Raw genomic sequence first — 14416 nt, 5'->3', positions numbered from 1 at the left:
CTGCGACCGTCATCTGCCACGCCCTGCGTCTCGCCGGAGCGATCATCTCGTTTCAGTTCCTCCTCCGTGTCGTGGCCCCCAACACGAAAACTTTGCTTCTTTATAAAGCCACGACAATTTTTTGCTTTCTTAGACAGGGGGGTCACGCCACGTGGATTTTGCCACACCAGTCCCTAAAGGCCCTTGCAGGCCGTTGTCGAATCTGAAAGAGAGAAACGCTGGTGAGCGAGAAAACGCAAGGCGAGTAGCCAAATGCGTGGACCCGCGCAACCGGTCGCTGCCAGATCACGAGCAAAGAATTAGCCTCCGCAACGTCAACAAGAGCGTCCGTACACTTCGGCAGCCACAGTGCAAGTGCCGCGTGATTGACGCGTGCGTGCGTATGCTGCGGAACTGGCTAGCTAGGTCGCCTTTATTTATAGACTCTTCTGGCTATTGTCTGGCCTCCACTTCCAGGACCGCTTCTTCCCAGCTACTTTATGCTTCCGGTGCAAACTGGGTCAAGCCTGCCTCCCATATCAACACGTTGCTACATCACTCACAGATTCCAGTACTGTGCAACAATGAAACTAAATCCCTTCTTGTTCAAGATTTGCTGTAGCCCGTCTTTCATCTCTTACGTCGCTCACGCCTTTACGTCCTCCTGTATCTCTACATCTCTGACAAGACTACTCAGTAAATTCATGTTTAAGTGTCTGGCAGAGGATTCATCGAACCGTCTTTACACTATTTCTCTACCGTTCTACTCACGAATGACGTGTCGGAAAAACGAACACCTAAATCTTTCTGTGCGAGCTCTGAATTCACTTGTTTTATTACAGTGGTCATTTCTCCCTCTGCAGCTTGACGTCAATAATGTGTTTTCCCATTCAAAGCAAAAATTTGGTAATCGAAATTACGTTAAAAGATTGTGCGGCAGTGGAAAACGCCTCTGTTTCAATGATTCCCACTGCAACTTCCATATCATATTCGTGATACTGTCTACCTTATTTCGCAATAGCAAAAAACGAACTGGCCATGTAACACCTATGTAATATATCGATTAAGTAATATCACTAACAATTAACTTTTACTTAAAGATGAATGTCAAAATTATACTCAGTTTTGTAAACTTCGTTAATTTGGTATTTTCCTGTAAATACCATTTCAAAATATGTGTCGTTTTATATAATATAGTAGCTCACAAACCTGGCATTTCACGGGTATTAATTTTGCCAATTTTCTGTTACAAACGAAAACAAAGACCGAAATGTGAATCTTCAGGTTTTGGCGGAGCAAAGACTGTTCAATTAACTTTCGGCTGTGCAGCCGCAAGAGTTCTCCTTCTTCTAATATTTCGGCCGTATAACGTTCAGCCATATTCAGAGTGAGCCGCAAGACTGCCGCTCCAGTGCTTGCTTCGTCCCTTTATACTGTTGTACCGCGCAACTGCGTATGCGGCCACAGATGCAAATGCGCCAGAGACGTTGGTCGGCGGCAGAGGCGTGCACAGTGCGCGAGCACATCTATGACTCCGCAGTCGATCTGTGTTGGCATGTGGATATATTATTGTGAGCTGCACTGTGACGGCATCTTTCTGAGTTTATTACAACAAGTGCCGAATTCCATGATTTATCAAGGTTGAAACCACTATCTCTAGTAATTAAATTCGACGTCAAGTGTATTTCAATTGCCACCTTGACTATCGAGTCCCAAAAAGATGATGAAGTTGCCAAAATTTCGAGGTTGTCATACAACATACTGTGACCAGTGTCAATATAGTGTTCTGCCACTGCCGACTTGTTAGGTTGTAATAGTCGTCTGTACCTCCGGTTTCTTTACATCTTTCTTGGACAGTACGAGTTGTTTGTCCAATGTAAGAAAGGCCACATTCGCACGGAATTTGTAAACTCTAGATTTTTGGAGCAGTAAATCATCTTTGACGGATCCCACGAGTGCAGTTGTCTTGGGTGGAGGACGAAAAATCACTTACTTTGAGTCTGCTGAGAATCCGTCCTATTTTTGATGAGAGGCTACCCACATATGGCAGGAAGGCCATCAATTTAAAGGTTTCTTCGTCTTCTTCTACTTTCTTTGTGGCCTCTTTCGGTTTCATTTTCAGTGCCCTCTGTATTTTGCTGTGGGGAGTACCCATTGTCTTTAAACACTCCTCGAAAGTGGGAAAGTTCATCTTGCAGGCTGCTTTCGTCAGAAATAATATGCGCTCTGTGCGTCAAAGTTCGGAGAACACTCATCGTCTGGGCAGGATGGTGGCAGCTATTTGCACGTAAATACAAATCCGTGTGCGACGGCTTCCGATAAACTTCATGTCCCAAAGTGCCATCCTCTCTGCTCCGAACCAGAACATCCAAGTATGGAAGACATCCCTTTTTTGTACGGAGGCTTGAAAATGGCATATTTTAATCTGTCTGGGAAAATACCTTGAGTTAGGGATGCATTACAGATGTGACTCAGAACGTCAGCTGTAACTGCTCCACGGTGTTTTAATATCTTGTAAGAGGTGTCATCTACTCCTACAGAACATTTATTTTCAAAGATTTAATGATTTTCTTTATTTCTTTATTACATGAAAATTAATCTGACAAGAATTTCATAAAACTGACTCTCCTGTGTACTGTTTGGCTTTTTCTTTTGAACTATTCTCACCAATTTTTCACCTACACTTAAGAAATGGTTGTTAAATACACTAGCTATTTGTGTACTGTCGGTTAGGGTGGTCTTATTCTCTTTCTTAATAATAGTTCGTATCCCAGTAGTTACTTTTCCTGTCCCTCTTCTAACAACATTTCTTACTGATTTGATTTTATTGCCTGATTTGTTAATTTCATCTCTAATATACATATTTTTCGATCTTCTGAAACCTTTTCTCAGATGTTACAATAATTTTTATAGTGTAAATTACTTCTCGGCCTTCACTAATTCTTGCTGTCTCATACAAATTTCCTTGTCTTTCTGAAGACACTTTCATGCTTGATATACTAGTGTACACATATTAAGCGGCGTATGTCGATATTGTCTGCATAATGTGTTGCGAATAGAGTTAGCGACAAAGATGTAATACATTGAAACATCATGGACAATGCAGCAGTTTTTCACGCATCTCAGAGTTTATGACGTCATATCTCCTGAACTGTGATAGGTAGGTGGTTCTTACCCCCACTCCCAACGATTGTTGCCTGACACTAAGGGATATGTGTACCAAGTTTCGTTGACTTCGGTCCGGTGGTTTAGGAAGAGATGTGGAACTCGGTCTCTCTCTCTCTCTCTCTCTCTCTCTCTCTCTCTCTCTCTCTCTGTGTGTGCGTGTGTGTGTGTGTGTGTGTGTGTGTGTGTGTGTGTTTGTCTTTCTTACACATACATACGTATATATTTTAGGATCGAGTATATAATATCTGTAACCATTAACTTTTTTTACTTAAAGGTGAATATGAAAAGTGGTCACAATTTTGTAAATTTTTGTAATCTGGTATTTTTCTGTAATGTCATTTTAAAATCTATGTCCTTTTGTGCGAGTATAATACACACATCAAAAAATGTTTTGCATCACCTCGGTTCCAAGAGTTCCGGAACTTGTACAGAAAATTGTAATAGAGATCAACATAAACGTCATTTCCGCCCTTTTTATTGCTCATGAAAACCACACATTGCATGTTGTATCACCATACAGCGAGACATTCAGAGGTGTGATCCAGACTGCTGTACACACCGGTATCTCTAATGCCCAGAAGCACGTCCTCTTGCATTGAGGCATGCCTGTATTCGTCGTAGCATACTATCCACACATGAATCAAGGCACTGTTGGTCAAGATTGTTGCACTCCTCAACAGCGATTCGGCATAGATCGCTCACAGTGGTTGGTGGGTCACGTCGTCCATAAACAGCCCTTTTCGATCTATCCCGGGCATGTTCGATACGATTCATGTCTGGGAAACATGCTGGCCACTCTAGTCGAGCGATGTCGTTATCCTGAAGGAAGTCATTCACAAGATGTGCACGATGGGGGCGCGAATTGTCGTCCATGAAGACGAATACCTCGCCAATATGCTCCCGATATGGTTGCGCTATCGGTCGGACGATGGCATTCCGTATCGTACAGCCGTTACGGCGCCTTCCATGACCACCAGCGGCGTACGTCGTCCACACATAATACCACCCCAAAACAGCAGGGAACCTCCATCTTGCTGCACTCGCTGGACAGTGTTTCTAAGGCGTTCAGCCTGACCGGGTTGCCTCCAAACACGTCTCCGACGATTGTCTGGTTGAGCACATATACGACACTCATCGGTGAAGAGAACGTGATGCCAAACCTGAGCGGTCCATTCGGCATGTTGTTGGGCCCATCTGTACCGCGCTGCATGGTGTCGTGGTTGCAAAGATGGACCTCGCCATGGAGGTCGGGAGTGATGTTGCACATCATGCAGCCTATTGCGCACAGTTTGAGTCGTAACACGACGTCCTGTGGCTGCACGAAAAGCATTATTCAGCATGGTGCCCTTGCTGTCAGGGTTCCTTCGAGCCATAATCCGTAGGCAGCGGTCATCCACTGCAGTAGTTGCCCTTGGGCGGCCTGAGCGAGGCAAGTCATCGACAGTTCCTGTCTCTATGTATCTCGTCCATGTCTGAACAACATCGCTTTAGTTCACTCCCAGACACCTGGACGCTTCCCTTGTTGAGAGCCCTTCCTGGCACAAAGTAACAATGCGGACGCTATCGAACCGCGGTATTGACCGACTAGGCATGGTTGAACTACAGACAACACGATCGGTGTATCTCCTTCATGGTGGAATAATTGGAACCGATCGGCTGTCGGACCCCCTCCGTCTAATAGGCGCTGCTCATGCATGGTTGTTTATGTCTTTGGGCGGGTTTGGTGACATCCCTGAACAGTCAAAGGGACTATGTCTGTGATACAATATCCACAGTCAACGTCTATTTTCAGGAGTTCTGGAAACTGGGGTGATCCAAAACTTTTTTTGATGTATGTATATGTACCAAACGTTAACTGCTGTCACTAGTTCATGCATGAGGATTATTAGTCTTTTAAGTTATAGGAAGTCCCCTGAATAACAGAAAAGCTAAGGCGCAAAAGGAAAAGGTGGACGGTCATGGAGTTAGCAAGCGAAGTGACTGTGTTGGCAGGAGTCTGAGCGGGAACACTGAAAATGGTTGAAATGGCTCTGAGCACTATTGGACTTAACATCTGAGGTCATAACTCCCCTAGATCTTAGAACTACTTAAACCTAACTAACCTAAGGACATCACACACATCAATGCCCGAGGCAGGATACGAACCTGCGACCGTAGCGGTCGCTCGGTTCCAGACTGTAGCGCCTAGAACAGCTCGGCCACTCCGGTCGGCGAGCGCGAACATTACCAGTTTTCAATGAGGCTAACGTTTATGTCAAAGTGGACCAAAACGACTCGGATGCAATTGCCTTCAGCAACAGCAGCAGCACTGCATTTATTCATTTGCTCCAAATTTATAATTACGAAGCCAAGAAAATATTAGAGCACTTTACATCACGAGCCATGACTGCCTCATAGTACTTTTCATCATTGACACAGAAGATCATCTCCACATTATAAAATAAATAAAATAAATAAATAAATAATATATTGTTATTTAGATATTGATTATTCTATCTGTATGATGGTGATTGTGATTGCAATTGTAATTAATATTTTGCTTATCTGGAACGTGGACGTTTAATTAATCGGTATCAGACGCTTGACAATGGCTTTTTCGTAAAGGCAATGTTACTCGTAGTTGACCGTGAAATAAAACTGAAATAATCGGACTTCGTAATTAAATCGTTTCCAAAGACTGCTGCGGTAGGTGCGGACTCATAACCTAAATCTCAATATCACAATAATTTGCCAGCCATGCCAATACGTCGTACAGAGGTGATTGTCTACTAAACATAAAAAAGTTACACAGTTAGGTAAATCAGATATATTCAATGAATAAGCCTACAGTTCATAATCCTACTTACTTTTATAAATATAAATTCTTTACAGAATCGAGTGCCTAGTGTGGTTGCAACTCGCAGTATTCTTCTATAACATGAAATATGGCGGTGTGCCAGACAATAAAATAAAATACGTGCTTCTCGCACCACTTCAACCAGAGCTCTCTCTTTCTTAATCAAACATAAGAGTAACGTAATTGTGCTTTTGTTTTATCAGCGACACAGCGCTGCAGTTGTGTGCCATAGGCTTTATTTATTTGTCACTGATTATTTATTTAATTAGTATTTCGCGTTTCCGCGGAAACTCACGCTCGGCATGCAAATGTGGCTTTATAACATCCACCTTCAGAAAAAGTAATGTTTAGTTTCTACTTTTGTGCATGAACGAATGTTTGCTGAAGTTGCGGCAAATTAAATTTTAAAATGCAGCAGTGAGCTATATACCTTGCTTTTCCCTAAGTCGCTAACCTTGTTAGGCTGCTATTCCAATTCCACAAACAAACCATGTTTCAATCCACTGGATTCCTATTTTGATCTGGCTGTAGGGGTTAGTTCAAAGTGCTCCACGTGTTAGGTAAAAGTTATCAGTTCACTCATTAGTAGAAGACAGTTTGCTTGAAGTCCTATATAAAAAAGTAATCTTAAATTATTTCACAGAATATAAAATCTTTAAATACAGACAGTTATTATAAGTACGTTACCGTGTATAATAGATTAAAGGCTTACCCCAACTGTACACACGCAATAGATTTGTAATCAGTCAAATTTGTTTGTTGGTGTTTATATGTATGCCAGTGTTTATTTTTGAATGTGTTGGTTAGAGAGAAAGCTATAAGGCAAAATAGTTTAAGGGCTCTCCAGTGCTATAGTACTTTTACCTGTAAATTATCGATGAACGTTTGTTGCAAGTTTATGTAAATATTCTTAAAGTATATGTGCACTGAAATATTTGAACTGCAGTGTCGCAGCTAAATAATAAGAGTCAGGATGTGTAGATACTGCTGATTGCGAGAAATAAATTTTTCTTCTTTGTTTTCTTTTGGTTCATTTTTCTCTGTATGGTCTAGAATATTCTTTGTTTTGTTCTACAGTATGAAATGTTTCGCTTTGTTTGTAATACTACACGAATCTCTTATTAATTGCATGTGCAAAATATCAAATTATGTTTGATGTTCTTTGTGTGCACTGTATAAATCTGAGCTGTAATATGCAGATCAGCTGTACAAACTTTGAGGCGAGGGCGATGATAGATGAAGTTGAACAGTTTGTCATTGGAAGTGCAGTGGCCAATGGGGTGGCTTTCACATGTATATGTGTAATGTTCTGTGAACGTGCTGGACAAAGACACACTAAAAGTTACGAACGAGATTTCATGTTCCGGTCACGGTTAGAAGTAGATTTCGACTTGACCGTTATAAAAGGAAATGTTAGACTTCTTGAATACTGTGAGCTATAACCAGCAGTGACAATGTACACTCGAATGGACAGTGATTGTCGTTGTTAGAACCGAACTCTTTTGTATGTATCTGAGTTGCACAAACTAATATACTTCGAAAAATACTATTTTGTTTGCTCCTGAATGAACGTTACGTACGTCAAAACATTAAAGGCCGCCGTGAAAACATTAAAATCGTTTATTGCGGATGCTACTGTGTTCGCTAAAACTGTGAATTCGTGATCGTGATATTCATTCTAAGATAGAGATGGGGAAAAATCAAACGGTTAAAACCGATACCGGTAATTTAATTCTGAATAACCGTATTTTATGGTATTTGTTTGGTCTCGGTTGTAACAGATATGTTTGTTTTTTACTAATAACTGAGTATAAAACCAACATATCAATATGCCATAACAGTGGTGTCAAAATTTTTGTTCTTACACAAAACCGTTTTTAAAACACGATTTGGTGCGATACTCTGTGGCTTCTGAAACTTTGGTGTCGACTTTGAATGATAGTGTTTCTGATGAAAGGAGTCAGCTTATAGACTAATACATTATACAACGCGTATTTATACGCTGATTGGACAATAAATATTGGCCAGTGGGGTAATTCATTATTGAAATTTTAACTATAGTAATTGTTCCTGGTAAATGTTACATTTTGCCAACTATCTAAATTGTTCATTCGAATGTTCTGAAAAATAATTTTAGGAATAAGATTTTGACTCTGCAGCGGAGTGTGCGCTGATGTGAAACTTCCTGGTAGATTAAAACTGCTTGCCGGACCGAGACTCGAAATCGGGAACTTTGCCTTTTGCGGGAAAATTCTCTACCTTTATTTTGATCTCATTTTGTTCGATATTGTTTGAGGCGGACGTCCGATGACACCCATTTAGGTTCTTCGTTGAACCTATCACTCAGGTTTTTTTTTTTTTTTTTTTTTTTTTTTTTTTTTTTTTTTTTTTTACAGAGGGTAGCTAACCCACTGATCGAACACGCTGAGCTACCGTGCCTGCTCTGAGCTACCCAGCACGACTCACGCCCCGTCTTTACAGCTTTATTTCGGACAGTACCTCGTCTCCTACTTTCCAAATTTCACAGAAGCTCTCCTGCGAAACCTGCAGAACTAGCACTCCTGGAAGAAAGGATGTTGTGTGGAGACATGGCTTAGCCGCAGCCTGGGGGATGTTTCCAGAATGAGATTTTCACTCTGCAGTGGAGTGTGTGCTGATATGAAAATTCCTGGCAGATTAAAACTGTGTGCCGGACCGAGACTCGAACTCGGGACCTTTGCCTTTCGCGGGAAGGTGCTCTACCGTCTGAGGTACCCAAGCACGACTCACTCATTCTGGAAACATCCTCCAGGCTGTGGCTAAGCGATGTCTCCGCAATATCCTTTCTTCCAGGAGTGCTAGTCCTGCAAGGTTCTCAGGAGAGCTTCTGTGAAATTTGGAAAGTAGGAGACGCGGTGCTGGCGGAAGTATAGCTAAGAGCAGGGCTTAATTTCGGCCGTAACGCGCCGGAACGCGTTCCGGCACCTCCAAGAGACCATTTTCTTTTTTTCCCTCTTTTTTTAACAGTTCAGCACCGGAGATTTGAAATAGTACAAGTGTGTTAAATCACAACGTAACTTTAATTTGCCGCTGCGCCAGCACAAGTGAACGGGACAATGGGTCGGCAACGTGATATGACGGGCAGGAGGTACTGTGTGTGTGTGTGTGTGTGTGTGTGTGTGTGTGTACGCACGTACAGTATACCCAAGAATACTGAACACACGTTCATAGAGCAACTACAAAGCAACTGTTCGAACGTTGAGGTTGGCAGCATTTGAAAACATGATGTCATAGGCACGAAGACTACAGACTTGCGCCAATACGTATGAAGCAGAACTATGGAGCAAAGTGTCACTGGTAGGGCGGCAGGCGGTGGCAGCTGCTGTTTATATTGGAACCTTGTGGTGTTATGTTTTTCATTATAAGATATTATGGTTTAAAAACCAGAATTTCAGAATAGTATTTTCTAAAAAATAATTTCTCATTGTAAGTCTTAAGTTTTATCACAAGTCTCTCTCTGTGGCCGGCGGGAGGAGGAGGGGGGGGGGGAGTGTAGAAGGGGGCGCGTTCCGGCACCTAGAAGTTTATAAATTAAGCACTGGTTGAGAGGACGGGGTGTGAGTCGTGCTTGGGTAGCTCAGCTGGTGCCGGCACGGTAGCTCAGGGTGTTCGGTCAGAGAACGGGTTCGCCTCTGTACTAAAAAACTGAGTGGAAGGATCGACAAAAGCGACCTTTAACGGATGTCATGTGAAAACCAAACACAACGACAAAAAAAAAAGATTAGTGAAAATCAATTATATTCAGATTCCTATTAACAAGTAATTATGTATACTTGACTAAAATGGGTTTTCTATTCGAAATAATTAAAGTAAAACAACGTTAATAATTTTACACAGAAGATTATTATTTTCCTGTCACTTTGATGAAATACTAAAAGAGAAAGGAAGTAATGGCAACAGTTATACATTAAAAACTTAACAATTTATTCATAGTTTGCAACAAAAACAGTAAGTAGCTGATCTTCTGTCTGTCTACATGATATGCCTTTGTGCTTGTAAGCCTTTGAAACGGACAGCTTAACACGAAAAATATTTTCCAACTTCAGTTTTCACTCTTTAGTACTTGCTGTTTGTAATGCCCAAAAAGTGGTATGACCTATGATTACATGATTTTCGATCAGAGATTTAAAAAATTAGAATCAGTAAAAGAATTCTGAGTTTTTTTGTAATATCCAGCTCCTCATTACTTTTTGAGAACAGCAACAAACGGTGAAGGAACTAAGTTGTCTTTTACTTGCCTATTTTATTTGATATTTTGATTCTGTTTATCTTGGAATGTATAATGCAAAAATCTGAGAGAGTCTTATAATTTTTCGGTTTTTGTTCGGCTCCTACATTTATCACTGGAAATAATAACAATAAAAACGTAAAGTCAGTTGTTTCCTAAACGTGCTATTTTGAGTGGTTTTAACAGTATAACCGAAATCCAATTGTTTCGGTCATAAGAGATACCCCTTCTATAAAATGGGATGGACTTTGAGTTCGTGATTCGCGACTTAAAATGAATTATTTACTGTTTCAGAGTCTTGTTTGAATGTTAGTAACAGCGTCGTGTGTGTAGCAGACGGTATGATCGTTCACACAATTTGATTCTATATATCTACATCCAACTGCCCTGTGACAAAAGGAATGCGACGAAGGATTAAATAATTGCCAAGAGAATCATGTACAAATTTGGTGGATGTATCCATAGCAATTTCACGATTGATGGAGCTATAGTAAATACCCTTCACCACAACGAGCCACCGTCGATGTCACATGACACGTACTGAACATTTAAGCTGGAACGCCAAGCTCTCTCTCCTTTTAAAAAGAGTCGCAGTATTTCAGACACTTTCAACGTTTTTTTTTCTTTTGTGGCGAACGTTTCTCAGTAGCTGCTTTCCTTAAAATAATTATAATTTCAGTGAAGTTTGTGCCACATTCAGTGTTGACATTGTTGATACCACCATTAACAGTAGTCGTTACCATTTAGCTCTAGCTTTTGTTTTATTGTAGTTGCTGTTGAAGTGTTTTTATGCATATTTAGTGAGGTGTGCTTTTATATATGTGTGCAATATTTTTATCAGTTCATTAACCTGCTTTGTTCTGATTTGTGGCAACTTGGGTAGGTTGTGGCGTTCGCCATTAGATACTGAGCGCCAACCAATCACAGCAAGGCTGCTCATTCGCTATTGGTGGAAGTAACACCATCTGTGGGCATTAAAGGCGCAAACGAAGTTGACAATCGGTATCACCATCCTGACGGCATCATCCACGCCTCGTCCTTCCTCCAGAAGGTAATTACTGACTCCGTGGCGGCCCATGTTCCTACTCAAACCATCCACCCCCACTGTCCCACCCTCCCTCCGAGGGCTGCCCTCCTCCTCCCCGAATCCCGCCGTCTCTATCGCTCCTTCCTGCGTACTCGTGACAGGGATACACTCCAACGCCACCGACAAATACAGCGACACGTACAGAACCTTATTAGAGCAAAGAAACGCCGGGACTCGCGCCAGACCTGCACACAACTTAAGCCACCCTTCCTATCAACTCCTCCAAGTACTGGTCTGCCTTCCATCGCTTTACTGGTTCCCATTCCACTCCCCACTACCACCTTCTCCATAACGACCGCCCCTTTCCTGACAACCTCAGTAATGCCAACCACTTAGATTCCCACCTTTCCGCGGTCTTCTCCATCCCTGATGATCCCCACTTTGATTATTCTCTTTTCCCAACCATCATGGAACGTGCCGATACGTCGGTCGCTCCACTTGCTCCTAGTCTCCAGTACTTGGGACAGTAGCCCCCCTCTGACATCAACACTCCAATCACAGCACAAGACATTAAACTTATCCTCTGGTCCAAAAGCAACACAGCCCCTGGTGAAGACTGTGTCACCTACCGCCACCTTAGAGAAAGCCCCTTCTCCTTCCTGACTGTCCTTGCCCATTTCGATAACGTTATCCTCTCTACTGGCTTCTACCCTGCCCTGTGGAAGGCTTCCCGCATCCTCTTATTCCTCAAACCCCCTTCTGTCGCCTCTGCCTATCTTTACTATATATGACGGTAGTATCTGTTCCCGAAAGAACAGTTACCGTGGATGACCATGCAGCTTTGCTAGAAATGAAATGATAATTAAATGGACACCCTAGCTGCAAACAGGCGTAGATGTACTTCATTGGGGACATGTTGAAAATGTGTGCCCCGACCGGGACTCGAACCCGGGATCTCCTGCTTACATGGCAGACGCTCTATCCATCTGAGCCACCGCGGGCACAGACGACAGTGCGTCTGCAGGGACTTATCTCTTGCACGCTCCCCGTGAAATCCACATTCCAAACATGTCCACACCACTACAATCGTAGTGCGCCTAATAGATGTTTGCCCATCATAAGGGATAAGTCCCTGCAGACGCACTATCCCCTGTGCCCGCGGTGGCTCAGATGGATAGAGCGTCTGCCATGTAAGCAGGAGATCCCGGGTTCGAGTCCCGGTCGGGGCACACATTTTCAACATGTCCCCATTCCCATCTTCCTCACCACTGTCTTCAGTAAGGTGTTTGAATCCATCCTCTCCTGTCATATCCATCAGCATCTTAATCAACACCACCTCCTCCCCCTTACCTTGTGTGGCTTCCGACCCTCCTTCTCCACTGAACTCCTTAACCTCATTCCCCTATCTCTCCCTTCAGCTTAACTCCCGTCACTCCGCCATTTTTGTTTCCCTCGACCTCCAAAATCCTATGACCGTGTATGGCATCCCAGTCTCCTCTTTAAACTCCAAACCTACACCCTGCCTATCAATTTTGTCCATCTGGTCACTTCCTTCCTCTAATGCCATCCTTCCTATGTCACCTTACATAACACCAACTCCCATATCTTTTATCCCACTGCTGGCGTCCCCCAGGGCTCTGTCCTGTCCCCTCTTCTTTATCTCTTGTATATGGCTGATATGCCCAAGCCACCCCCACCTGTCCACCTTCTCCAATATACTGGTGGCACCGCCTTCCTTGCTCTCTATCCTACCCTTCAATGGTCCCAACACACCCTCCAAACCCACCTTGACCAGTTCACCACTTGGTGTAACCAATGGTTCCTTCGACTCAACCCCTCGAAAACCCAGGCAATCATCATAGGTCACACCACCCACTCCTTCCATCTCCATGATTTCTACCTCACCCTTTATGGTTGTCCTATCCAGCTCACCCCCACCCTGAGATACCTTGGCCTCACCCTTGACCGTCACCTCACCTGGACCCCTCACCTCCTGACCATCCAGCAGAAAGCCCATTCCCACCTCCACCTCCTGAAACTCCTGCCTGGCTGGACATGGGGATTGCATCCTTCCACCATCCTCCACACCTACAAATCCCTCATCCACCCCATCCTCTGTTATGCCAGCATTGCCTGGATCTCCACACCCACCCAATTTTACAAAACCCTCCAAATCCTCGAACGCCATGCGCTCTGCCTTGCCTTCCGTATCCACTTTCCTTCCCCACATGGCTGCTGTATGACCTCATCCACTCCCCCACCTCCTCCTTTTCCTCCAACATCTCTGCATCCTTTACACTGTTCGCAGGCTTGATCTTCCCCATCCCCTGGTTTCCTCCTTCCTCTCCACCCCCTCACCCGTTGCTATGACTCTATCGCTGTATCCCTCCCTCTCTCTACCTCCACACCCTCCATCTCCTTCATCAGGGCAATTTCTAGCACTTCCCCCTCCCGTATCATGAACTTTGCCTTGACATATACCCTTCCTTCCAACTGTAAACTGACCTTGTTCTCCTCCTTCCCCAGGGCCCACCTTTTTTCCTCTCACCTCCTTCTCTGAGAGTGGATTTTCCTCCTTCCCTCCTTCCCTCCCTAAGTCCCTGCACCCCCTCCTTGGCTGTTTTCCTCTCCCATCCCTTCCCTTCCGAGCCCTCCTTCGGCGCGCCCCCCACCTCATCCCCCTTTCTCTCGCCTCCTCCTTTCCTCTTCTTCCCATTTCCCTTGTCCCCCCCCCCCTTGCAGATCCTCCCACGTTTTTATTCGTTATCAGTGTGCTACGTTAGTGTTGTGTTTCGGTGCCATTATACAGTGTCATTAGGTGATGTGGGTTTTAATTGTGTGCTCGACCTGTTTATCGTCCATGACAGTTCCTTGCTACGCCATCCGTCATGTCGCTGTTTTACTCGTTCTACGAATTTTTATGATCTGGCCGTGCTTTGCCTAGTGCCTTTTAATGTAGGGTGTGTTTTTTTTGTGTAACATACTTTTTTAGATTTTTATCTCCGATTTACAGTCACCGCTTTGTATGTCTTCTTTGCTTCTGTCCCTCCTTTTTTTTGTATATTCCGCCAAGTTATCTCCTTTATATTGTTTTTAAATGTCTTCCTGTCTATGGTTCAAATGGCTCTGAGCACTATGG

General features: G+C 43.5%; 1 protein-coding gene and 2 non-coding genes across 3 annotated transcripts in view; 2 read left to right on the top strand and 1 right to left on the bottom strand.

The window, feature by feature from the left end:
- The window catches only part of LOC124789148 (cytochrome P450 4C1-like), a 125633-nt gene that overhangs the window by 18158 nt on the left and 93059 nt on the right, over window positions 1-14416 (top strand). The gene's annotated exons all lie outside the window — the stretch shown is intronic.
- Window positions 12205-12279, bottom strand: Trnat-ugu. The gene has a single exon. It is a non-coding gene; the product is annotated as a tRNA-Thr (tRNA).
- Trnat-ugu lies at window positions 12432-12506 on the top strand. Its single transcript has one exon. It is a non-coding gene; the product is annotated as a tRNA-Thr (tRNA).

The sequence above is a fragment of the Schistocerca piceifrons genome, chromosome 3, assembly GCF_021461385.2.
Source record: "Schistocerca piceifrons isolate TAMUIC-IGC-003096 chromosome 3, iqSchPice1.1, whole genome shotgun sequence".
NCBI lineage: Eukaryota > Metazoa > Arthropoda > Insecta > Orthoptera > Acrididae > Schistocerca > Schistocerca piceifrons.
This window is presented reverse-complemented; position numbering and strand designations above follow the sequence as displayed.